We start from the raw sequence: 25,495 nt of genomic DNA, 5'->3' as shown, positions 1-25,495 counted from the left end.
CGCACCTGTAGGGTCTTAATCAGCCTCATTCCCATAATAGCCCAGGTCAGCCTGACCCAGACCTGTCCAAAAGAGCCTAACCGCAAGCACTCGTCATCTGCCCTGAGTATCTCTAGCTCACTACCTAGCTTGCGGCACCGCAGCTGTTATCTCCCACTCTGCTGATTTCTCGGAAGGTAAGATAAATAACTTAGTTTCAGCTTGATGATGTAGAATTTTAGCATTCATTTGGTTTGGTTTATTGGGCCTAGTCCAGGAGCTCAGTCCAACCCAATGGCCTCCGAATACATTTTATTTAGCAAGGTAGTCAGTCTTTGGTTCTAAGTAGTGCTCCAAAATCTTAGCACCTACACTGTTGAACCAAGGGGCACATAAGTTCCAAATTCCAAGTGGGAAGGGATGTACATCGAGTTGCTGAGTGGGGGCTCTAGCAAGGGGCATGGTAGGTCAGTAAGCAGCTGATGAACTACTGGGCTTCTCACCCACCTTTACAAGACAGTCGTGAACCAAACCAGGGAAGGCATTAAAGAAACTGTGACGTTTTTCGTTTTAAATCCTGGTATTTCCTTTTACATTTAAATATGGTTTAAAACATAAACTAGGGGATGCTTAAGTGGGAGGCAGAGGACTACCAAGTTCTGTAAGAGTGCCCTTTCTTACGTCCAGAACCTGCTTCTCTTGTTCCCTTTACGAGAATTCTATTTTTGTGGTCAAAACAATGAAGATGTGAAATGAAAAATGGTCTAGCACCTTTTATCTTTGGTGTGCTAATGGAGAAATTGCTTAGTAATTTAAAACATTTTTGAATGAAAAGCTACTCTCAAGTGATGCTAGGAACAAGAAACAAGTTTCCTTTATTCTCGGAACCAGTGCGCTTCTCTCCGATCTATTCTAGGACTTTTCCCTCGGTCCCTAGCCGTTTCTCAGCTGTTTTCTCATGGTTTTCTACCATCTTCAGCGTTAGACGTTCTAGGTGTTTAGGATTTTATAAAGCCATAGGATGTTATAAGGAGGACTTACTGCCTTGACTCTCCTTTTACTTAAGCCTTGCTTCTTGCTTAAAATGAGAGGAAAGAGGGAAGATATATAAGGGAAACAGACGTTTCAATATTTCACTGAGTTTTGCTCCCTGGGCCTTGTTCTCTTTTAATGTGTGCCCCCTGCTCCTTTGCTCATCTTTTTCAGGCACCCCAAATTCTTCTAGAACTTGAAGTCAAGTCTGCCCTTCCAGGTAGATTGTATAAACCAATGAAGACGGGCTTGCACTTAATATATTATTATTTAGTAAGCAACATTTTGGAAGATGATCCCTCCAAGTAAAGTGGGTGTCTTGTTTGTTTTTAACAGAAGTAATTTTGGCTAATACATTATAAGTAAAATTATAATCCATGAAGCTATTCTATATTATCTTCTATAGAATAAAACAATACTTGGTCTTTGGATATAAACATCAGCATCACTAATAAAACTGCCTTTGTGGAGAAATAATAACACTGATTAATTCTCCTGAGGTGTCCTGTGCCTGCAGACACATCACTTGACACCCAGTTTTGGTGCTTCCTGAGGTGCAGGTAGCATGGAGCGTCATGACGAGATATTGAAGCAGAGAGAAAAGTAGAATATGAAAGTCATCAGGTTTTTCTAAGATTTGGATTATTGAAATGTTTAGTTTTCTTTAATTTCAGAGTAATATAAGGATACAAACAGGTGACATTCTTTGCATTTGTTAGGAAACATTTGTGTTGTATAATAATATTAGTTTTTGAAAGTTAAGCGATTATAAGATATAGGCCTTTTAAAGGAATGACAAAGAAAATTTGATTCAATTTATTCCAAGTTTTGGAAACCTAATTCTTCTCAACTAAATAATTATTTGAACGTCCTTAGCACACATGATTTCTTAACAAGTCACTTGTAACTTGAATATTAGTAGCAATTGATTCTCTCTTTTCTATTGGCTTATGTCATTTTAAATACTTTAATGATGACATTGTACTATTAACCAAAATTTATTTCTCCCTACCTAATAGAATGACCAAACATTTAATGATTTTGATTTATAAAATCAGATTTTCCTTTATTCTGTGATGTCTTTCTCTGTTCTCACTCTCCACTGAGGCCCTGTGCTCATTTCTTTTCTCAAATGAAAAGCAAAGGAACAACCTGTGGCCACCCAGTGTGTCTGTGGCAGCCTCTGTAAGGCCTTTTGTCCAGGTTTCCTTTCAGTCAGGAGCATAACTCTTAGCAAACAGGTCACTAACTCACGTAATTAACTATCTGCGGTGTTCCTGGAGGAGTTTCTATATCAAACCTGAATTGCCTTAGTCTTTAACAAGCTGTACAAGGCCTCTGGGAAACCTGTTTTTAACAAAAATGGCTTCATAAATAGGCTTTGATCTCCTTTGAGGATTCTGAATTACGGCACAAAATTTTAACACATGTATTAACAATACATACATATGCAGATTTTAAGCAGGGTGAAATATAGTTTTTTGTTTCCTTCAGAAACATCCCAATGTGGTTTTCCTTTAAATATTTCTTGTCTGATGAATGCTGATAAACAGATATTTTATCCTTCAGATCTTTTGGAAATATCCTAAAATCCTGTTTAGCATTGCCCTCTATTCATTTTGATTAGGATCAGAAATAGAGATATGAAGGGGAATAGTCCCTCTTTCCCTTTTTTCATGCATACATGTTTTTGTTTTTTTTTTTTAATGCTTACTCTTTGACAGTCACTAAACTGTATCCTGGACTGCAAAGTTAATTAAGCTATAGATTCTTTGCTTCCAGAAATTTCAGTCTAGTGAAAAGGGAAAAAAAAAAATAGACAAATACAATGATAAGGTAGGTTGATTGATAAGGGCTGTAATAGACTTTTAAATATATCCAGTAGTCAGGCATCTATTTTAGACCAAGAGGATAAGAGGTGAAGTGAATTTTAAAGGATGAATCATGTTTTACTAGAAGGGGAAGGGCCATCCTGAGCAGAAAGAAAGATGGATATATGGACATGATGACCCATCTGAGGATCTATAGGAAATCCATGACTGCTCACTGTGTGGGCTCCTATCAGGGGTCTGAGACCAGAGATGCAGATGGCATCATTGAAAGCATTGCAGGAAGAAGAAGGGAAAAATATGTGTGTTTGTGTGTGCATACACACACATGTGTACACGTATATGTATGTAATTTTAATTAACTCATCAAATTTTAGTGCATAAAATTATAGAATTTTGAGGACTTGTAGTATGCCAAAATCTGAACAAGTTAGTATCTACCAGCCTGTTCATGTTTGAACACAGCAGATAAATTTTCCCAGTACAGATGGAAATATCTTCTATTTATGAAAATAACTTCCGGGAAGTTTTATACACATGATTATCCTAATTTATGTACAATGTCCTTCATGCAGAAGTTTTATTTACGACTGAAATTTTTAGGATCAAGCCTATTAAGGGACACCAGATACATTAGGTAAAGAGGAGTAAAATATCTGAATGTTTACACAAAAAGTAATAAATCCATTTCACTTGAATACATTACTTATATATAATAAAGAACATATCACAAGTGATAAACAAAATGACTTTGTCATTTGATAATTATATCAGGCATTAAAATTTAATTAAATGTATACATACATGATTTAATAAAGCTTCCAAATGTTTTCCTGGATTTTTTTCTCTAGGTTCACACATTTTGGCAATAACTCCATTTATTCCCTCTCCATTGATACAGAAGTAAGGACAATGTAAAGATATAAAACATATATGAGGTTTAAGATCCCCAGAAGATGTGTGCTCTAGAGCTCGTAGTAGATAGGATCTATACTCTAATATTTGGAAAGCTAAAGCAATTCATCATTACCTTAGCACTCAGTTCAATTGAAAATGAATTGCCTGTCTAATGTCATTGTACTACTGAGGAAGTTGAATGTCATTTATCAGACGAAAGAGTAGTGCCCAGCTATCTCACAGAGGCTTTGGGTTTTATTCACACTTAGAAAAATGAATATGATAATCATTATCTTAAAATTACAATTTTTACCCAACCAAGCTTTCTGGATTTGTTCCATAGGAGGACAATTAAAGAAAGATACAATGTAACAGATTCATTATTCTACTTATCCCTGTGCCTCCACGTTTTTTCCTCAGGTGAATTAAATCAGTCTAAGAAGAATTCAGCAGTAGTGTGACCATTCACAGTTCTGAACAAGATAAATGCAAATGTAGGATGAATCTACTTTTTCATCAAAGACCCCCTAATGTGATGGCATTTAAACTTTGGATTGTCCATTTTATCCATGATCCAAATAACAAGTTTAAACAGTTAGCTGCTCTACTTTGAAAGTGACCTGTGATGCTCTTCTCCCTAAACAGCCGTTGAATTCCAGGTGACCTAAACCAGGTGATTGCCCTGACTTAGGGCGCTCAAAAGGATACTTCTTTGTGAATGCCTGTGTGGCTGACATCAGCAAGATGTGAGAATGTGTAGTTTTTATATGTTGTTAGATTGTGCGTATTTAGGTCGCCTTGTTTTATGTGGCTGATTAAGTTAATTGTACTTCAAAGTAACAGTAACAGGGTAGCAGGTAGTTCTGAAGGGTCCTGGGATGGCTCCAGGCTTGCCTTAGAGACTGCCTTAGCTTAGTGTTCATGATCTTTTATAATTCCTCCCCTTATTGACTCTCTTTACGTGAACTGAATACAGGAGAAATGATTTCTTGTCACTTCCAAGATTAGTTTCTTCTTTCTTTTCTTTCTTTCATTATTTTTTTCCACTCTGTTGCCCTTGGTAGAGTGCCATGACATCATAGCTCACAGCAACCTCAAATTCTTGGGCTCAAGCCATCCTCTTTCCTCAGCCTCCCAAGTAGCTGGCTTCTACCACAACAACCAGCTAGTTTTTTTCTGTTTTTAGTAGAGACAAGGTCTCGCTCTTGCTCAGGCTGGTCTTGGATTCCTGAGCTCAGGCAATCCACTCCCCATGTGCTCAAGATTAGGTTTTTAAAAAACTGTTGTCTTTTGACCTGGGTGCTCTACCTCACTCTCCTTTGGATCACTCACTTTGGGAGAAGCCATGTAATGAGGCAGCCCTTTGGAGAGGTCCAAATTATAGCTCAAAAGCAAGTTTCCTGAGGCCTGGCAGCAACCTTGTGAGTAAACTTGAAAGCAGACCCAACACTTGCCTGGAGCTGTGGGATGACCACACCCCTGGCCACAAGCTAGAATGCACTTCACGAGAGACCTTGAGCCAGAGGCCCCCAGCTAAGCTGTGCCTAAATTTTCCACAGAAATTGTGAAATAATTAAAAGTAATGTTAAGCCCATGAGTTTTGCGATAGTTTGCTAAACAGCATTACATACCTAATACTACAGGATAAGGACTTTCTGTCTCCAATAACAGAGAATCCAGTTTCTAAGTTTCCGGTAACATTGAACTCTCTTGAAAGTCCTGACCTGCAGCCTATTGAGGACTTTAAAAATCTCCTTACAGCTCCTTCAGCTCCTTTGAGGAATTTTTCACTTTGAGGAACATTCTGCAAATCTACTGCCCAGATGTACAACCACTCCCGTGTTTCAGACTTTTGTTACAGCAGCAGCCCATGCTCAGAATAAAAGTCTGTATTATCGAAGTAAGGTGAAAAAAATAGAAAATGTGCCTTGACATTCACCTAAAGCAGTGGTTCTCAGCCTTCCTAATGCCACGGCCCTTTAATGCGGTCCCCGTGGGTCGCGACCCATAGATTGAGAACCGCTGGCTTAAAGCGATGTCCAAGCAAAGTGCGGAAGGTGCCGCCTGGTTTCTTCTCCCAGGAATATGGTATAACAGAAGAGTAGGGAGGTAAATTAAAGGAAGTTTGTTAAACGAAAAAGGAGCCAGTACTTATCGTGGCCTTGAAAAGCCTCAGTTTCTCTAGAAATCACGTTATGTTAAATGTAAGAAACAACTTCAAGCAAAAACAAAATCTTTCCCAGGAGACTGTAGTTGAACTATATAAGAGAATATGACTTCAAAACCTTTTTTTTAGACCTCAAAATGATTAAATCTGGTGATTCAGAAATCTCTAAAAGAGATTAAGAAGACCATTATCTGTGTCCTTGGCAACATGATTATGGCTTCTGGAAAGCTTAAGTGCACTATTTTTCACAGTAAAAGCAAGAGCCCCAGTAGAAAGGGGCTTATCTCAAAAGATTTGTGAATGTGCTTTTGTCAAGTGATGTCAGTCCCAAGAAGATTCACAGGAGATCCATGACATTCTTAAAAGAATCGTAAGTGCAGAAACTTTGCCAACTTGAAAAGGCAGTAATAGAAATAGTTGAGAAGCCTTTGGACTCTCAGAATTCTGATTTGGAGTCCACTGAGAAAGCCACTTAGCTGAATGATGACTCAAAGGGTAGAACTAGACCCCAGAAGTTGAAGCCAAAGAGCCAAGGGGAATGAAACAAAACCTCTTGTCTTTCTTAAGTAACTACCAATAATTGCATGATTAGCCTTGAGAACTCCCATGGACCAGTGGCTCCTGTGCACCTGCCATTTGCACCTTTCAGTTACCCTATGCCTGTTCTGCTACTGTGCCTTGGGTGTTTGGGACACTAGTTTCTGTTTTCAGGCAAAGAGGAACTGTATCTAAGTAGATATATTCATGTAACTGTAGCCAAAGCTAGACCCAGTTCAGATAACAAGATTATATATTTGGAGTAGATTAATAATGGTGTTAAACTTTGGGGGACAGGGAAGTAGGTGAACATGTATTACCTGTGAGAGGCATGTTAGTCGTCAGAGGCCAGAGGCAGAGTGCACGTTCCCTGCTTCCCTCTAACTCCTGACAGTCAGACGCTCCTGTTCCCCTTCGGTGAGTGAGGGCTACGTTCATGGACTTGCTTCAAATGAATAGAATACACCATAACAATAGTTATGAAATTTTAATGCATTATTTGTTATTTAACCTTTTATATAGCTGTGATTCTAAAGTGCTTATGCTAAATTAGGCACTAAAAATCAAAGTAGAACAAAATTGATATTTTTGTAAAAAATGAGGTACTATGATTCCGATATGGGCAGTGGAATTTTGCTTTCTCTTTGAGCCCCAGGAGGTATGTGCTTTTCTTCTTGCCCACAGCTTTGCCTCGTGCACCCTTTGGTTTCTTACACTATTTCTACCATGGTGTAACTTAATTTGATGTTATGGAGGGATGCTTAGGTGACATTGACACTGGCAACAGGAGCTAAAACATATAATTAGTATCAGTGTTGCCTAGTTGGACCTCAAAGTTGTTTTTTGTTTTTTTTTTTATCGTGCCTCTAAGTTATAACTCAGTGTGTATCTTTATACCCTGGGCTTAAAAGACTCATGGCTTTTGTTTTAATATTGTACTTCTTCAACTGAGCTATCACAGTGGACCTCCAAGTTTTGGTCTGTGTTTAAATCTCCTGTGTTGTCAGACTAAGAAAAGAAATTAAACTAAGACAAGAAATTATACAGGCGTATTCATTTAGTTCCGTCGAGGCTTTTCGCTCTGGGGAAATTTGGTCTAGAACAGAAAAGTTGTTAACATTTTTGTGAAAAAAATGATTTTTCAGAAAGTATGTGAGACATAAATAACATTAAATTAAAAACACATTTCCTTATTCCTTAGGGAATTTCGTAGTGTACTGTTATTCTAAGATACTATTTTATGGAGACAGGAAATATTATGATCAGAAATTTATTTTTGAAACAACATATTAATAAAGTTTCTAGTCATGTCATAAATATCAGAGGGAAGACATGTGACATATGTCAGGCTACTTATGATTTATTATAAAAATTAAGACCAGTTTTTGATAGGTGATAGGTGTAAGATATACTAAATATATGCTTATTATTTATTGATGACTGCTCTGTATATGCTAATGGAAAAATTTCTCACAGAAGATGTCAGATGTGATTTACATTCACTACTGGAACAAAATGTAGATATTTCAGTGTCATTGGAAAAACTGACAAGGAATTATAACTTTCTTACGGTCTATCAATCAATCACCAGACTGCTTCCATATTTGAAAATGTTGCCCTGTATTGGCTTATGTTATTACAGTATTCAAACATTGGAGTTGTGGTGTATCAGATAAAAAGAAGCTTCAAATCATTCTCTAATCTCAAGAACATCCTGGCAGAGTTACTGGGACTTGTCATGTGAAATTGATTTCCTCCTAGAAAAAATAGGTATTTCCTCTTCTGTTAAAAAATGATTTTATCTATTAAGTGTCTTTTCTTGTGAAGATCTTTTCTTTTTATGATCCAGAGGAAAAACATTCTTTTTCCTCGCGGAAGAATGAATTTTACTCACTAATGAATAATCGGTGTAGCAAACAAAATGAACTATAAACCAAAACAGTAGTACACAGGCATATAAAATGGAAAGGCTTTTTTTGCAATGAAAGTAATAATTCATGTTTGGGCACCATTTAACATTATATTCCATAAACCCGTTTTAAGGGGGTGTATATAGTATTTAAAAAATGTCATAATTGATCTCATAGTTTATAACCAGTTTTCCACTCAAACTGGTTTATAAACTGATTATCATAATACATGAGATCAAAATATTTTTGTAATAATAATATTTAATGATAACAGAATTAGTGAAGGTTTTCAATTGATCTCCATCAAACAAAAGAGTGCTATGCTTAACAGTGCTGTTTAATTTTTTTGTATGGTTTTAGATTTCTTTCATATTCTTTTTTTAGTAGTTTGCTTAGATTTTTTAACTTTAAAATATTAAGGGGGTACAAATGTTTTTGTTACCTGGATAGCTTTTTTTTTTTGGAGACAGAGTCTTACTCTGTCACCCTGGGTAGAGTGCTATGGTTTCATAGCTCACAGCAACCTCAAACTCCGAGGCTTAAGCAATTCTCTTGCCTCAGCCTCCTAAGGACTACAGGCACCCACCACAACACCCAGCTATTTTTGTTGTAGTTCTTATTGTTGTTTGGCAGGCTGGGCTGGATTTGAACCTGCCAGCTCTGGTGTATGTGGCTGGCACCCTAGCCCCTGAGCTACAGATGCCGAGCCCTGGATAGCTTTTATAATGCTGTAGTCAGGGCTGTAAGTGTGCTCATCCCTCAAACAATTTTTACACCTCTCCTCCTCCCTTTTCTCCCTTCTTGGTTTCCACCTGGTTTTACTTTTTTCTATGCCCAGTATGGCAAGCATTTTTAATATGTCTGATTGTCCTTAACTTAATTTTCTTAATAAGTACTGCTAGCTTTTATGATTCTTGTTGCCTTTAGTAAAAACAATAGGTAATCACCTTGTATGGTAAATCAGCATATTTATTACATAACTCTGAAGGCTACTGGGGACCTCGAGGCAAGCAACTTTCTTTGGGACACTAAAAATCCTTGTGGTTTGAACCCGAGGTGCTTTGTTGTGGTTGTCATTGTTAATGATGATGGTTAGGTTTGTTTGTTGTTTAATAAACAATAGAAAGATGAATTTATAGGAGTTCCAGACTTGCCTCAATGAGAGTGAGACACCGACTCCTAAAAAAATGGAAAAACCCAGCTGGGCTCTGCAGCAAGTGCCTATAATCCCAGCGGCTTCTGGAGTCTGAGGTTGCAGTGAGCTATGACACCATTGCACTCTGCTCAAGGGCATAGGGTGGGACTCTGTCTCAACAACAACAATGACAGAAAAAAGCAAAGAAATAAAAAAGAAAAGATGAATTTAGATTTATCCCATCTTATTCTCAATATTTTACGATGAGACTTTTTCCAAACTGTTACCATATTGAATGGAAAAGCAATGATTGGTATCATGCATTTATTTCTTAAAGATAGCATGTTGGACTATAATGCTTTGTAATTAGAATATTTCCAGTAAAAACAAAATAAAACGTGAGGGAGGCCAGAAATTTCAGTCCCCACCCAAAATTAAAATAGTATTATTTCTGTAATAACATGGGAGAAATTAGAATATGTTGTGTTCATATCTTACCTATTTAGAGGAATGACTTTAGCGAAAGAACAAAATACTCATAAAAGTAAAGATTACAAGGAGTGTCCGGAAACTTCAACATGCTGTCAATATATTTTAAAATGTAATGACATTCACGTCTTAATCAGTACTTAAGAAATGGCAAAATAAAATTTGCTAAGTTATGGATGCTGTGAGTGCCTTGGGAGTGAGGAAGCCTAGGGGCACATCATTTTTATCTTATTTTGCAGTTAGCTCATGGGATTGAACCTTTAGTACTTATGTAAGGACAACAACTTAATTATGAAATGACTACAGATTAATTTTTGATCTCAGGTTAAACAAATATTCAAAGGATTAAAAAGGAATATTTTTATTAATTAGAATTTACTAAAAAAGTTTAGTCAATTCCTATTTAATAGATTTATAATTTCTTCATTTCTGTCTAATCTGAAAATAGGTTTTATGTTAGAATTGGCTTCCTACAGATTGTGACTTGCTTTTTCTAGTTGCCGTGAGTTATTGAGAGGTGTATGTTTCCTTGAGGATGGTGATGGAAGTACTATTTCAAGGATTATTTTTACTAGACGACTTAGTTACTAACATTTTCATGATAATATGGGTAATAGAAATTTTTCATTAAAATTTGTTGGATAAATCTAACATGTTAAAAACTTTTGCCATGATTATGAGTCTAGCATTCTTTATGCCGCAATGGTATTTTGAAGTCCTGTAATTTGCAATCTCCTTCACAAAAATAGTTGATCTGATAAATTCCTTTTTGCTGGATTCTGCCACGTCCATCTTTTTAATGCCTCCTTGTTCATTATTAAGTGCCTTTAGCCATGCTGCTTAATGAAAGGTGCCGCATATCAAGTCTGATTACTGCTGTAATGTTTTCCAGACGTGCTTGGTGATGAGCCTGGCATAAGAAACAATTTCCTACAGTAATAAAGCTAATTAAAGTAGGCAGTCATCCACATACCAATTTCTAATGAATCATAATAAGCTCATTAATCTCACCCACTCTTATTCCAAAAAAAGTTCATTGAGAGGACCAGTACATAAGGGTAAAATCCTCAGCCTTAAAAATGAACAGCTATCATAGCATGAGAGAAGACTTGGTGAATTTAAGTTAAAAAATTACAAATTGCCAACCAGTGCTTTAAATTAAATGAATAGCTTCTAAAGTTGGCCCAGATTATTTATTGACAAGAACTCTATTTGAGTTCTCCTATAATTGGCTTAACAAAAGCAAAACTGATACATTGTAAGTAGTAACTCTTCAGCACCTTGAAGACTCAAATTGAATGAACCTACTTACGTGAAGACTCAAATTGAATGAACCTACTTACGTTTCCTCATATATAGATCATATGAGAATGGGAAATTAACTACTTGCTATCACCTGATAAAAATATAGCCTATTTTCTTTCCACAGAAGACTAGAGGATCTTCTCAAAATGTCAAAACATAATAATTATTCTTTGCTTAACTCTCCCTAACTTTGTGAGGTGCCTGATCAAGCAACATAAGAATTATTATTCCAGTCAATTACTTATAGCTTGACAATAAGGACTTATTATTCTAGAGATAATCTTATACTAAAAGAGATATGGCTGTTAAATGTAATTGTTAACTCTAAAATGCAGAGAGACAGTTATGGAACTACAAATATTGCTAGTAAGCAAAGAAAATTTGGGGAACGTATGTTTTATCTTCATTATAATGGGATGCTTTAAAGTGCAGCAGGTCCCATTCTGAAGCTCATTATTACAATGCTGTGACACATCTGGACTCCTTCCTTTATAAATATGTAGATTTCAAAATACAGAATAGTGATCATGGGTTAACTGAAAATAGGTTGACACATTTTAATGTGTGGAATGAACATACTCAAAATTGTTATCTACATTCATGATTTTTTAGCCAATGTTTCATCCTCTTTGGAGGGGAAGAGATTGGCTATTTGGTGCAGAGTATTTTCTTTTGTAAAACAGAAGTTTAAAAGTCTGACAGCTTTGGCAAGTCGACACTTTTACTCAACTTGTCACTGAACAAAATGTCCCCCCATCAAGGATCAGCTAGAAGCACGGCAGTCCGTTGCCACTGTATGTAAAGAGAGTTGGTTCTATTCTGTGAACAGCTACTCGGGTACCTGACTTGGGTACAGGTTTCTCCATTATCTAGCTACACAGACTCAAGACAGTAATTTACATAGCACCTAATTCAGTATCTGTATGTTTAAGATGAGGGGGCTCGGCTAGAGCAGCCAATCCCAAAATATGGAAAGTGCCGGATAGCAAATTTGCTGTTTTAGAAAATGGTTGAATACAACAATTGTTAAAAGTCTGTTAAGTAAAACTATTTCCCTTTGAAGTTCAGTTCAATTCTCCTGAAATCCAAGAGGTAACTTTGGTGCTATCAATCCTTAATCCTCTTCCAACACTGGCAAATCTTTTTTTTTTTTTTTTTTTTTTTTTGACAAAACTAGATCACCTCACAGTTATTGAGGCACAAGAGACATGTTTACAGAACAGAAAATTTTGAATGTTAGTCTACTGATTAAAAAAAGATTTCTTGAAATTTATGTAAACAATAATAGAAAAACATGCAAAAGCCTTAGGAAACATTGAGTTTTAGTTGCCCATGTTTTGAACAGAAATTCACAAAAATACTTTGCTCCTGTGAGTAGATCTAATTAATGGTACCTGTGAAATACTAGCTATCTATTGAATAAAGCTTGATAACAGACTTTAATTTAATGTTAATAGGAAACATGGCTCATCCTCATAACACTCCGTATTTATTTAATGATTATTACCTAATATTTATTGGGTCCTTGGAAGTCAGGCAGTCTTTCTAAATTCTTTACATGTCCTAACACACATTAGTGTCTACCACATTGGTTAATATTGGCAACACTCCTATTAAATATGCACCCCTCTGTTCCCCACTTCACACATAAGGAAACGGAAGTACTGGGAGACCTGAGAAATTCGAGACAGGTCAGACAGCTTATGTCTGATGAATCTTTTTTTAATTCTGTAAGTACCCATTATTCTGTTTCTATTTCTTGATGGTTCCCTATCCCACCACCCCCAGTAATTCTTAATTAACATAGTTCTCTGCGTTCTTAACTATAAACTTGTTTCTTTCAACTATATATTCCCAGTGTCTACCACAAGGTAGGCACTCAGAAAGTATTTATTGAATAAATGTATGAATTAATCACTCAGCTCTATAAAACAGATGACTTCAAAGTGCCTCTGAACATCACTGGTGGGACTTTAACATCTCACATCCAGCATTCCAACCCACCTCCCTGACTTAGTTCTCTTCTGTTTATTTGTTACCAATTCTGTTATTAGTCAGAGATAATCAGGGACTAGAAAACTGTGCTCTGATGTAAGAATGTATCGGTTCAAAACTCCACTGCTTGTCTATGTTCAAGTACTTTGCAGCTTTGAAGGATGTATTTACATTTCTCAGAGTTTCAGTTTTCTTATCTGTTCAGTATAGATAGTAGTATCTGCTGCAGCTATTCAACATAATTGTATTAACTAAATTAAATGTATTTAAAATAACTAAGGATGCTTGACATATTGTACATGTCATCATATTTAAATGGCTAGTAATTAAAGTGAAATAGACCAAATACTATTGCTGGGTAGTTCTGAGAGATTAAGTGCAATATTTATACATCTAAATCATTAGTTTCTCAACATTTAATCATAAAATACAAGTTCTTAATTAAGGACTGTTGTAAGGGTTAAATGAGATAATTTGTCCAGAGTGCCTGACATACCGTTTAAGCCCAATAAATGTTAGCTGATTCTGTTTGTAATAATTCTCTTTTTAAAAAATGTTATCTTATTAATTTGAGTTAATATCTGGAAGGATTTAAAAAGGCAATTCAACATCTCATGATGGAATGCGATTATTCAACAAATTTTATGCACCTCCTTCAAAAACATAACCACTACTTTTGCCTGGAACCATATAACTCACTGTGTATTATCTTGAACACTGAGCTGCTTAAAGTTACTACTGCAAGAAATAGAACGTCCAGGCTAACAAGAGCTAATTGTTGAATCTGTATTTTACAAATCAGTAGCAGCTGGAAGACTGTGGGCGGTGACACAAAACTGCACTCTTGTATTCATAAGCCCCTGAATAGAAAGAAACACCATTCAAGAATCTGAAAAATGTATTGGAGAAGATGAATTTGAAAGTAGGATGAGCGTGAGTGCATGGATAGATGTATCTCTTGTTGGACGACTGCAACTGAGCCCTGCTGTCAAAGTTTCTAAGAGGCAAAGTGTATTGTAAACAAGTACTCCATTAATGGCAATATGCTATTGGGAGTGTACTCTCTAAAAACATTAAACCAAACCGATAACAAACATTAAAAAAGAAAATATATCATTTCACTAAATCAGCTCTCCAGAGATCACATATTTTCCCTGTATTATGCTCTGTGATTGAGGAGGGAACTGTTTCTGGCACTGAAGCCATGAACTACATATGGGAGACCGTGTTTCAGCGAGAGGACGCTCCTCCAACCAGAGTGCTGATCTCTTAGAAATTAGGGCTAAATTGGCTGACTTTTAAGAACTATTAAGCCAGGGCCAGGCACGGTGGCTCATAGCTGTAATCCTAGCACTCTGGGAAGCCAAGGAGGGTGGCTAGCTTTAGCTAATGAGTTCAAGACCACCCTAAGCAAAAAGAGAGAGAGAGAGAGAGAGAGAGAGAGAGAGAAACTCCCATCTCTACTAAAATGAAATGCAGGCAAAAGTATCACTTTAGCTCAAGTGTTGGAGGTTGTTGTTTGCTATGATGCCACAGCACTCTACACAGAGCAACAGATTGAGACTCTGTCTCAAAAAAAAATAAAATAAATAAAAACTATTTTACCAGATTGAATAATTTGCTTTGTTGTTAACATTTTTCAAAATCAGGTATATTAAAAGCTTGGTGAAAATTATTTCAGAGAGTAGTTGAGAATTTTCCAAGGCTACTTAGAATAAAGCCTATAATTCAGGGCCACTACTATCAACCTAGGTAAATATATTATTATCTCTTTCCTTTCACATTAATCTACTAGTCAGTATTCTCACTTCTCTCTTTCATCATCATTTGTTCTCCTTCTTTCTCCCAAATCTGTTCTTCCTTTAGATTTATACAATTATGCAATATTCTTGATTAAAAATTCTATTGCTTCGTTCATCCCCCACATCCCTAAGATAGTCTTAGAAGCACATTTATTTTACAGAATTCCAAGTGCCATTATATTCTATAATATAGGATATTATATTCTATAGTATATATTAAATCTTTTATTTCTTTGAAATTTCCATGTTCTCCTTTACGCATATGATTGCCTTTATTCAGGTATATATTCTCCCTCTTTTTCTGCTGAAAATCATATTAGTCTTTGGATCTTAGATTAAGATTAAGCATTGCTTAAAAAAAGGACTTTGTTGGGTTTCCCTAGGACATAATACTTCTCTTACATGACATTATTCATAATTTTAAAAAAATCTGTCCCTCGTGCTAAAAGTACAAACCTTCTTTTACCTCTTAGGTGCTATTCTCAGCCCTTTGCTCAATGGCTATCTTTTAATGTTCACTTATTTCTAAAGGAGTTATTATTAACATGTTTTTATTAGAATAATGAGAGCGTAGGGTTGTACCAGACTTTCCCTAAGGGTTATGTGTGTGTCCTTACAATGGCAGATTCTGTAGCAGCAACTCATCAATCCCCTGTCCACACATTCTTCCTTGGCCCTGAGCACCCCAGTGGAAAATACTCTGATATGGAGGGAGTGCTTGGCCATGTGACTGAATCCTGAACAAGGAGCCAAAGGAAAGAATCTGCATTGGATGAAAAAGATACTTGTGAGAAGAAACTGTCCTTCCCAGTATTAAATGCAGTTGACCGAACGTGCTTTGTTGATACATGTTTGCTCTCCTACAACTGTGAAGTGTCAAGGTTGAGAACCAATACTAATCCACTGAGGAAGAGTGGGAATGAAATAGATGATATATAGGCCTTTGTTGATGAACTAACTTAGTCTGGAACCATCTACCTCTGGTCATCTTGTTAAATGTGATAACAAACATCTTTTCTATTTAAGCCACTTATGAATGAGAACCTTTTACTGTACTGTCAAAAGAGCCCTCACTGATACAGATGCCCTCAAGACTTGACCTTGGCTGAATTTCTCTTTCGTAGTTAACATTATCATGTGTTGGAATAGGGAAGCCGAGCTTGTCTACTTCTCAGTCTGGACATGTTTCATTTCTATTTTTTATGTGTTCCTTTTCAAAAAGGAAATGAGCTGGAATTCCAAAAAATAAGTCTGCATATCAGTCATTCTTTTATGCTTCCCATCTAGATTATTTCTAAGAACATTTAAGGTTCATTAATGATCCACAAAATTATTCAAGCTGAGATGATAGAAGAACTCCAAGTACAGTCTTTATTTTATCATATTCACAGGATGTGTGCCCTAGGGCATTCTCAAGACTTTCCCTGACTCATGTCAGTGGAGATCAGCGGTTTAGGAGGACAAGATGATCCATCAAGACTTATTCAGAAGTTGAATATGGGTGGCACTAGGAAGAGAAAAGGCTTTCCCATCCAGTTCTCTACATCTGAAAGAAAAGGGGGGTAAAGGACAGTAAGCTTTTCTATATCTTGGATGTGCATTCTCAGATGATTCTCTTAAAATAATAACTAACTCAAGAGGCTCTGTAAGCAGGACAGATGGTCAGGGAGGCTCCTTGCTCTAGGAATACTCCCTTTTTAAATTAACATTCTTTTTAAAGGTAACCTAATTCACTGATGTATTAATATTTCTACATATGTATAATCTTCAAAAGGCCCTAAGCCTTCAGAATCTAGACTAGAAAGAGTATTTCCCATAACACTTTGAATCTTTACAGAAAGAGACATTGTGCCAAGCTCAAGGAGTATTTATTCATCAATCATGAATGTGTAAACCTTTTCTGTAGTGTAGATATAATTGTGGAATCTTGGTTACCAGGGATTCACAGCTACTCTCCATAAATTCTACTAAGAGTTATTACTACCTGATCCTTGGGGTTTCTGTAAAATAAAGTTTAATGAAATGATGGAAATAAAGCCCATGAAACAGGGCAATCTTCTTAGATGACCAGAAATTAATCTCAGAATTTTTTTGATAAAACATGAAATACATACATGAGTTAAATAGTTTTCTTTCTTATGAAAGTAAAAACAATGAAGTGGTTTTTATATCTTTTTTCCTGTGTTCTTTTAAAAACATCTTCCTATGCATTATGAAATCTCGACTCTAGATACTGGGGAAAGTAAACATTTCTGTGTTTTTGTCAGTTTTCTATACCTGTTATCTCTAAGCATAAAATTATGTTTTTGTTATTAAAATATTATCCTTTATGCTAGCTCTTTTGATTACTTTTATATTTGTCTTAAGGAAGTCACTTATGTTTTCTATTTTTTATTTCAATTTACTCATGAAAGACAGTAATAATGATTGTGATGTCCTTGCAAAAAAGGGTAAAATTGTATTGAGAAGAATGTTGAAAACCAAAGCAGTGTGTCACATCCAGATATGGCAACAAAAATAATAAGAACAATTTTTACTATTAAGTATTCTTCTAAATAATTTTAGAACTATGCACGGCAGTAAAAACAATTTTTTTTTTTTTGAGACAGTCTCACTATGTTGCCCTGAGTAGAGTGCTGTGGCATCACAGCTCACAGCAACTTCAAACTCTTGGACTTAAGCAAGTCTCTTGCCTCAGCCTCTCAAGTAGCTGGGACTACAGGCACCTGCCACAATGCCCAGCTATATTTTGGTTGTAGTTGTCATTGTTGTTTGGCAGGCCTGGTTCAAACCCACCAGCTCTGGTGTATGTGGCTGGTGCCCTAGCTGCTGAGCTACAGGTGCTGAGCCGAAAAAATATTTTCTGATAATCTTAAATTTTCAGGGATAAGTTTTCCAGCATAAGAAAAAAAATCCGAGGTTTTGAATAAGTAGCACAATTTCTGGTTTGCCTTCTCTGAATTGTTAATTAGAATACCACCAGGCGGCAGCCCTCTGGCATTATTGATGGAATATATTTGTGGCCAAAATATCTCCCCTACAGAAGTCTGGGCTAATCTAAGAGAATCAAAATCAATTTTAACTTCTAATGTTAGCCTAATTTTTTATCTAAAGGACTAACGGCACAGAGGATAATAGATGAGTCACATATCCATTTTAATTAATATTTATTGAATGCTTCCTCTGTGAAAGTTACTGGACTAGGTGATTTGAGATGTACAAAGACAAAATATAAGTTCCATCCTCAAAGGGCCATCAATTAAAAGGGAAGCTAAGAAATACACATAAATAGCTCTATTTAGATTCTATTAGTGAATGTTAAGACAAACGCAGGGAGAGCAGTTAATATTAACCAAAATAAAGGCCTGAATTTAGGCTGTGACAATGGGAAATGATGAAAAGGAATAACTTAGAATTTGGGGTCAGCAACGGGGTGGTTTGCTACTTGGATATACAATGTTAGAGAAAACAAGAAGTCGAAGACGGGGGTTTCTGATTTCTGGGTTCCAGAAAATGGATGGGATTTTCTGTATATCATCATTATGGAACTGTTAATTTCTATGTAGTTGTTAATACAATAAATGGCTGAGCTGAAATTCTGAAGGGGAGATGACAGAAACCTGAGAAATACTAAATTTTAAAGAATAGGTGAATTTGTGGGTAAGCTAGTCAAAGAATTTGGGAAAGATCCAAATGGTCTAACAGGAGAAAGTGAATATACAGAAGCCCAGGAAAAAGAGATGTTTTAAAGAAATTATTTTGTATTGCCAAATAAAAAGCATAGATCAGTCTGAGGACTGAAAAGGGATTTATATTTAACAATGATGAGAAGAATTAAGTGACTAGAGTGGAAACCAGCTTTCCCGAGATGGGAAGCCTGCACAGCTATGTACTCGTATTTGTTACTTCTAGTGGGCTAAATTTCAAATGAGAATGTAGGTTCTCTAAATGCATTTCCTTTTCCAGGAATTGCATTAATAAAAAAAGGAAAGAATCAGGAGTAGAACTCTGAATCAAAAATTTGTGCTGTTACTTGTTATATTTTAGGAAAGATAGAAATTTAAGCTAGTTTAAAGACTGAGCTAACTATTAGGGAGGAAATAAACTAAAAGTTACTTTAAGGGATTTTCCCCTAAAAAAGATAACATAATTAAACTTGCAAACTCATCCAAGAAAATGTGCTACATACTTTATAGCTGAGTTGAAGTTCTGCTCCCCATGGCCAACTGGTGACTAGTGATTTTTAACAATAAGGTATGTAGTGCTTTTTCTGGAATGAATTTGTGAACTTAATTGTCTGACCTCATACACTCATATTCTGAGTAGTAGGGAACAAGTGTTCAGCTGTGCCTGTCCTGCTCGTGATTACATACACAAGTATCTAGCTGAATCATTCGTGGAAAACCTGTCTTTTTCCCCATCATCCTTTATAATGGAAAGTGTTTTGCCGTATCAGAACAGTTTATGGCACATATCGATTAGAATGAGCAAGCTTTATACAAGTTATCATAAAAGCATATGCTCATTTTATATGGTTTGGTATTTGTTCCCTTATTTAATTGATTTTCCATAACAGTATGTTCCAAAAAGTAAAGTTACAAGGATAAAAAATGATAGGCTCTCATTCACATCTCCAGCTGTTTTTTGTAAACCTAAAGCTGTACAATGGGAAGGGGGAGGATTATAAATCTTTGAAATTCTCCCCAGATGATTTGGGGAGAGTCTGCCTCACTGCTGTCATAAACTACCTGTGTGATCTGTTTCGCATATCCTGGCTCAATCCCAACTTCCTTCACTACAGTTGACCCTTGAACAATGAGTAGGTTAGAGAGGCTGACCTCCAGGCAGCTGACAATCCACCCACAATTTTTGGTGCCCCTAAAACTTAAATACTAATACCTGATTGTTTATCAAATGTTAATAACATAATACTTATTTTGTATATTATATGTATTCCTACAACAAGATAAGCCAGCGAATGAAACTGTTACTAAGAAAATTATCTTACCAGAATTTCTGTGCCAGATCCTTGGTCTTGGGAAATCGAAATAGGAATTCATGGAGCACAAGTCAGCAATAGGATAGATTTGATTAAAGAGAAGAGAAGAGGGAAAGCAGAGCTTCCAGCACAGCGGAGGGGTCCTGGTGAATTGCTGATTCTAGTTACAGTTTCTAATCATTTGGGCAGAGGGGTGTGGGAAAATGCCATGTATGTCTGAAATATGTCACAGCCATTGGTGCCAAGGGCCTGCGGCAGAAGCTGATTTTAAAACTGGAATTGTGTCAGAATGTGGTCATGTCTGCTCCACTCTTCCTGGGGTTTGGGGGCTTAGATGGAACCTTGACCAAACTTGTTTGTGAGCCTGCTTAGGCCTAGAAAATAGAGTCCAGGCCCAGCCCTGAGCAGAGGGAACCTGCCTGAGTAAGGAAGGTAAATTCACTCACTACCCATTAAATGGAAGTGGATCATCAGAAACGTCTTCAACCCAGTCTTCACTTTGAGTAGGCAGAGGAGAAGGAAGGGGAAGGGTGGTTCTGCTGTCTCAAGGACGGCACAAATGGAATAAAATCTACATAAAAGTGGATCTCAGCAGACGGACCAACTGTATGTAGTTTTCTTTTCTTTTTTTATCAATCCTGTGACTCAACTGGCTCTCTTTCTATGCGGGGAAAAAAGTAGCAATAGAAGAACAGGGGTCATATTTAAATTCACAGGCAAAGCAAACAGAAAGGTCTATTACTTTCAAGATAATATAGTACCGTTTAAGTGCACGTCTCTCAATGTGATAAGTTCTGAATAAAGGCTTCATGAATTACAATTCCAGTTTCTGTTTTCAGGCAAAATAGCTTGACAATTATTGACTGAAATAAGGTATCGTTCACCTTTACAATATGCTACTTTTAAAAATCTCAGTCCAATGACCTGTAAAACAGTATGTTAAATTTGTACATTTTTATAAATTGCCATTTACTTTCTTTACAATCTTAACACTTCAGTAGATTTCCAGTAACATCTTTTGAACTAACATTGTATATGTTTAAAGCTTGGTTAATAAAATGTGTATTACTTTCCTATTTGTAGAGTTCTTAGTATCTAAAGGATTTGAAAGTGCTGTTCTCTTCCAGGTGCATATAATTGAGTCTTTCTCTTCCAGCAGGTGCATATAATTGAGTCTTTTTAACCCAGATGTTTGTTATGTAGTAAATATTCACACACTTTTTATTTTATGGGGTTGGGGGGCATTTATATAAAATCGTTTCCAGCCTTTATCCTTTCCTTTTTCATTAAGGAACAATTCTGGCCTTGCCTACTTACATTCTTTCCCTGTCTGTGCGCTGGGATGGGGTTGGAGTGTGGGAAGGCAGGGGTGGGTTCTTTATCAGATGCTTTCTCAAGGGCCTTCATGATGCAGAATCAGAAAGTAAGCTGGGCAGATAAAAAGACAAGTGGCTCCTAGATAAGATACGTTAGGACAACCAGAAGTAGAGATGAGTGATTCTGAGAAAGTACTAGAGGAGAAAAAGGTCATAGTAAAGTTACTATTTTAACTGTGGAACTATGTGTTCTAATAATGATGTTCAAGATATATAAGTGAAGATCTATTTTCTTTTAAACAGAGTATTACTCTGAAACTACCCCATGTGTACTATGGATTCAATAGGTTACATGATTTTAAATATTTCTAGTTAAATATTTTATTTCCTATATATAGGATCTTTCATATTATAAGCATATTGTTGACAATTTAAAAATTAATAGATTTTAAATCACATACAAACCCATAAATCTAACAAAATAATTGCCATAATTTTTGCATATTTTCAGATTTGTAGTATCTATTAAATTTAAAATTCCACTTACAAGGAGTATGTTTTCCATGTTACCACATAGACTTTTAACTATTTTTAAAAAATGCATACTATTTTCTTGGATAAATTTATATCATTTAATAATTTTTAATTGTATTTTTGAGTTGCTTTCAACATTTATACAATATTATAATTCTGGGTATCTATAGTATGTCCCTAATTTTGAGCCTTCAAGGATGTTTTCATTTAACTAACAGGCCTCAGACAGGATGGGGCTGGAGTAGGGGCAGCAGGGTAAGGGTAACATTTTCTCCCATGTCTGGAGGTGACACTTTCATTAGGTGATACTTTCATTAGGTGATACTTTCCTTAGCATAACTTGAAAAGAAACTTGAACGACTGCAGGTCTCTGGGAACTTCAAGAAGGGCTGAGATTCAGTACATAAGAGGAGATTATTAGCTGTAAGTAGGCAGAGAAGTATCTGTGAACAGGGCAAAAAATAAATAAATCATTGATGGGGAGTCAGTGATCAGGGATCCCCTTTCTAAAGAACTTTAACAGTATAACAGATTGTTAAGGATTGAATAGTTTCCACTCAAAATTCATGTGTTAAAGTCTAGTACCTCAGAAATGATGTTTCTTTGGAAATAAGGTCTTTGCCGGTGCAATTTATTAAGAGGGGAAAATACTGGAATACAGTGATCCTTTTTATAATGACTGGTGTCCTTATAAAAAAGGGGGAATTGTGGCACAGAACACATACAGGGAAAAGACCACGTAAAGATTGGAGTTATGCTGTAACAAACCAGGCAAATGCTACAAGCTGGGGGTGAGGCCTGGAACAGACCGTTCCCTGGCACCTTTGACGAGCACATGATCCTACCAAAACCTTGGTCTCGGAATTCTAGCCTCTAGAACCATGAGATGCTAGATTTCTATTGTTTAAGCCACTCAGTTTTCTCTGCTTTATTATGATTGCCCTGGGAAACTAAAATAAATAAATAAATAGATAGATTGATTAATTAATTAAAAACGTGTATATATACATATATTTTGTATATACATATAAAAACTATATACATATACACACATTCCCATATTTTTCAATGGCTACACCTCCTTAAAGATTATATACAAGGAATCAAGATAGCATATGATTTTTCACTAATCAATAAATGAGAAGGGAAAGAAGAAAGGATGAAAAAAAAAAGAGAGTACAAAAATGATGACCGTTTCTCCCTAAGTCTCTTCAAAGCTCTCCAAGCACTTGTTCTCATTTCTGACACAGGGTGACATTAGGTACAGATGTGCTTACCAGCATTTCTCATATGAAAATACTTTTTTATTGCTTTAAGTTATAAACATAAAACACCCTTCTTTGTGCTTCGTCAGCGTCTGATTGCTGACCAGCTGTCTACTTCAGGCTGTATCTGTAGTGCTGTTTCCTTCCTCATGTCACGCTCCCCTAATCATTCACATGGACCATGAACACACTTCCCTAGATCTTCGTTTGTACAGATACCAGGGCCACCACCAATAGTCAGGGAGCTTCAGCACATTCTACCAACTTGATGCTGGTCAAAATGTCTAGGTAAGTCAGTCTCATAAAGGCCAAGGCCACTTTGATGAAGTAATTTGAACAATTGCATGTCTCCAGGAACTTCGTGAAGGATTTTCCTTCCTTGGTTATTTGTTTTTTCCTTGTATTTTTAACTTTTACTGGATCATTTTAATCAGTTTTTAAACCTATTCAACCTATCGATGGAAAATAAGCCATACTTAGTGAAATAATTTAAGGAGGTTTATTCGAAGCCACATTTGAGAACCCTGACCCAGAGCCGCGTCCAAGAAGCCTTGAGCACACGGACCTGTGGGCTTACAGTTTGGTGTTACACATTTTGTGGAGACAGTAATTACAGGTGAGGTCACCTGGAAAACATGCATTGGTTTGGCCCAAAGAGTTGAGACTTGTGAAAGTGGGGTGGGGTGATGGGGTGGTTTACAGGTTATAGTTAGGTTTAAACATTTTATAGCTGAAAATTTGCTGAGTTAGGCTCTGACTAAAAGTTCAGGAGTCAGTGAAAAGGAGTGGTTAAGATAAAAGGTTTACTAATTAGGAACAAAGTTTGGGGAAGACTGGAGTGGTTTATTATGTATACTGAGGACTACAGGTAGGTCTTGCATAGCCTAGGCCTGTTAGTGAGTCACAAAGGACATCTCTAAGAAGGGAGGGGGCATGATGAGGCAGGTCTGATCTCCTTTCTCAGGCTAACAACTCAGTTTTAGGATCCTCTTGGCCAGGAGGAGGTCCAATCAGTCAGTTGCTGAGGGGGGAACCCTTAAGATTTTATTTTAGGGATTGGTGCTTGTAGCTCAGCGGCTAGGGCACCAGCCATATACACCAGGGCTGGCAGGTTTGAACCCAGCCTGGGCCTGCCAAACAACAATGACAACTGCAATAACAACAAAAAAATAGCTGGGTGTTTTGGTGGGAGACTGAGGCAAGAGAATCCCTTAAAGCCCAAGAGTTTGAGGTTCCTGTGAGCTGTGATGCTACAGCACTCTACCAAGAGTGACAAAGTGAGACACTGTCTCAAAAAATTTTTTTTTTATTTTAGTTCATAAACCCTTTTTAAGATACATACACAGGCACACACACACGTGAACACACATCTCACTCCCATTCACAGGTTTCCTGAAAGAAGCTTGCATTCTGATAATTACAGCCTGCTACTAGTAGCTCACTCCTCCTTCACTTCCAGTTCATCCCTGAGCCTTCTGTAATCTGGATTCTGCCTTCAACACAACACCTGAAATAGCTTTGGGAAGGTCGACAGTGACTTTTGTTATTAAGTCCAATAAAAACTATTCAGTCTTAGTTCCCTTCCCCTCTGTTACATCTAACATGATCCATCTCACCTTCCTTCTTAACACTGTTTTCTCCCTAAGCTGTTGGACACCTGCTAAGCACCTCCCTAAGTACTTTCCCCCTGCTCTGTTTATTTTCAGTTTTCTTCACAGTTATTTGAAGACTACTAATTTCTTGCAATATCAATATGCTATTGATTGTCAAATCTCCATTTTCTGATGAAATCTCTGTCTTCTAAGCTAATGCCCACATAGCCAATGCCTACCATATTTCTTCAGCTGGCTTTTAGAATGGGCACCACTCCCTTAGAGGAAGGGCGGAGTTCCCCACATTCTTGCTGGCTGTCACCTGAGGTCTCCTTTGTCCCTTCTCACTTGACTCCCTCAACCCTCAAAACAGCAATAAAGAGTCAAGTTCTTGTCATGTTTCAAGCATCTCTTATTTTTGCTTCAGCCAGAGAAAGGCCTGTACTTTGAAGGCGTCATGTGACTAAGTTAGGCCCACCCAGACAATCTCCATTTTTAGGGTCAAATGAGCTTTACACAGATGCCATAGTGTAATCATGACCTCTGGTGGTGAGGTCAAATTGGAGGGCCATTTTAGATGTTCTGCCTACCACAGTTTAATAGGAATCGTTTCCTTTGTATGTAGTTGAATGATTCTTATTAAGAAATAAAAATATACCAGCAGCCCAATTTTATGACGATCAGCATAGTGTAGGTCACTGTTGCAGTGATG

General features: G+C 36.7%; 1 protein-coding gene and 1 non-coding gene across 2 annotated transcripts in view; one reads left to right on the top strand and one right to left on the bottom strand.

Annotated features, from left to right (window-relative positions):
• Window positions 1-25,495, top strand: part of CCSER1 (coiled-coil serine rich protein 1) — a 639,717-nt gene that overhangs the window by 508,194 nt on the left and 106,028 nt on the right. The gene's annotated exons all lie outside the window — the stretch shown is intronic.
• Window positions 7,298-7,429, bottom strand: LOC111725409. The gene has a single exon (XR_002773482.1).

This window comes from Otolemur garnettii, unplaced genomic scaffold, assembly GCF_000181295.1.
Source record: "Otolemur garnettii isolate 467f Iridium unplaced genomic scaffold, OtoGar3 scaffold00039, whole genome shotgun sequence".
Lineage (NCBI taxonomy): Eukaryota > Metazoa > Chordata > Mammalia > Primates > Galagidae > Otolemur > Otolemur garnettii.
This window is presented reverse-complemented; position numbering and strand designations above follow the sequence as displayed.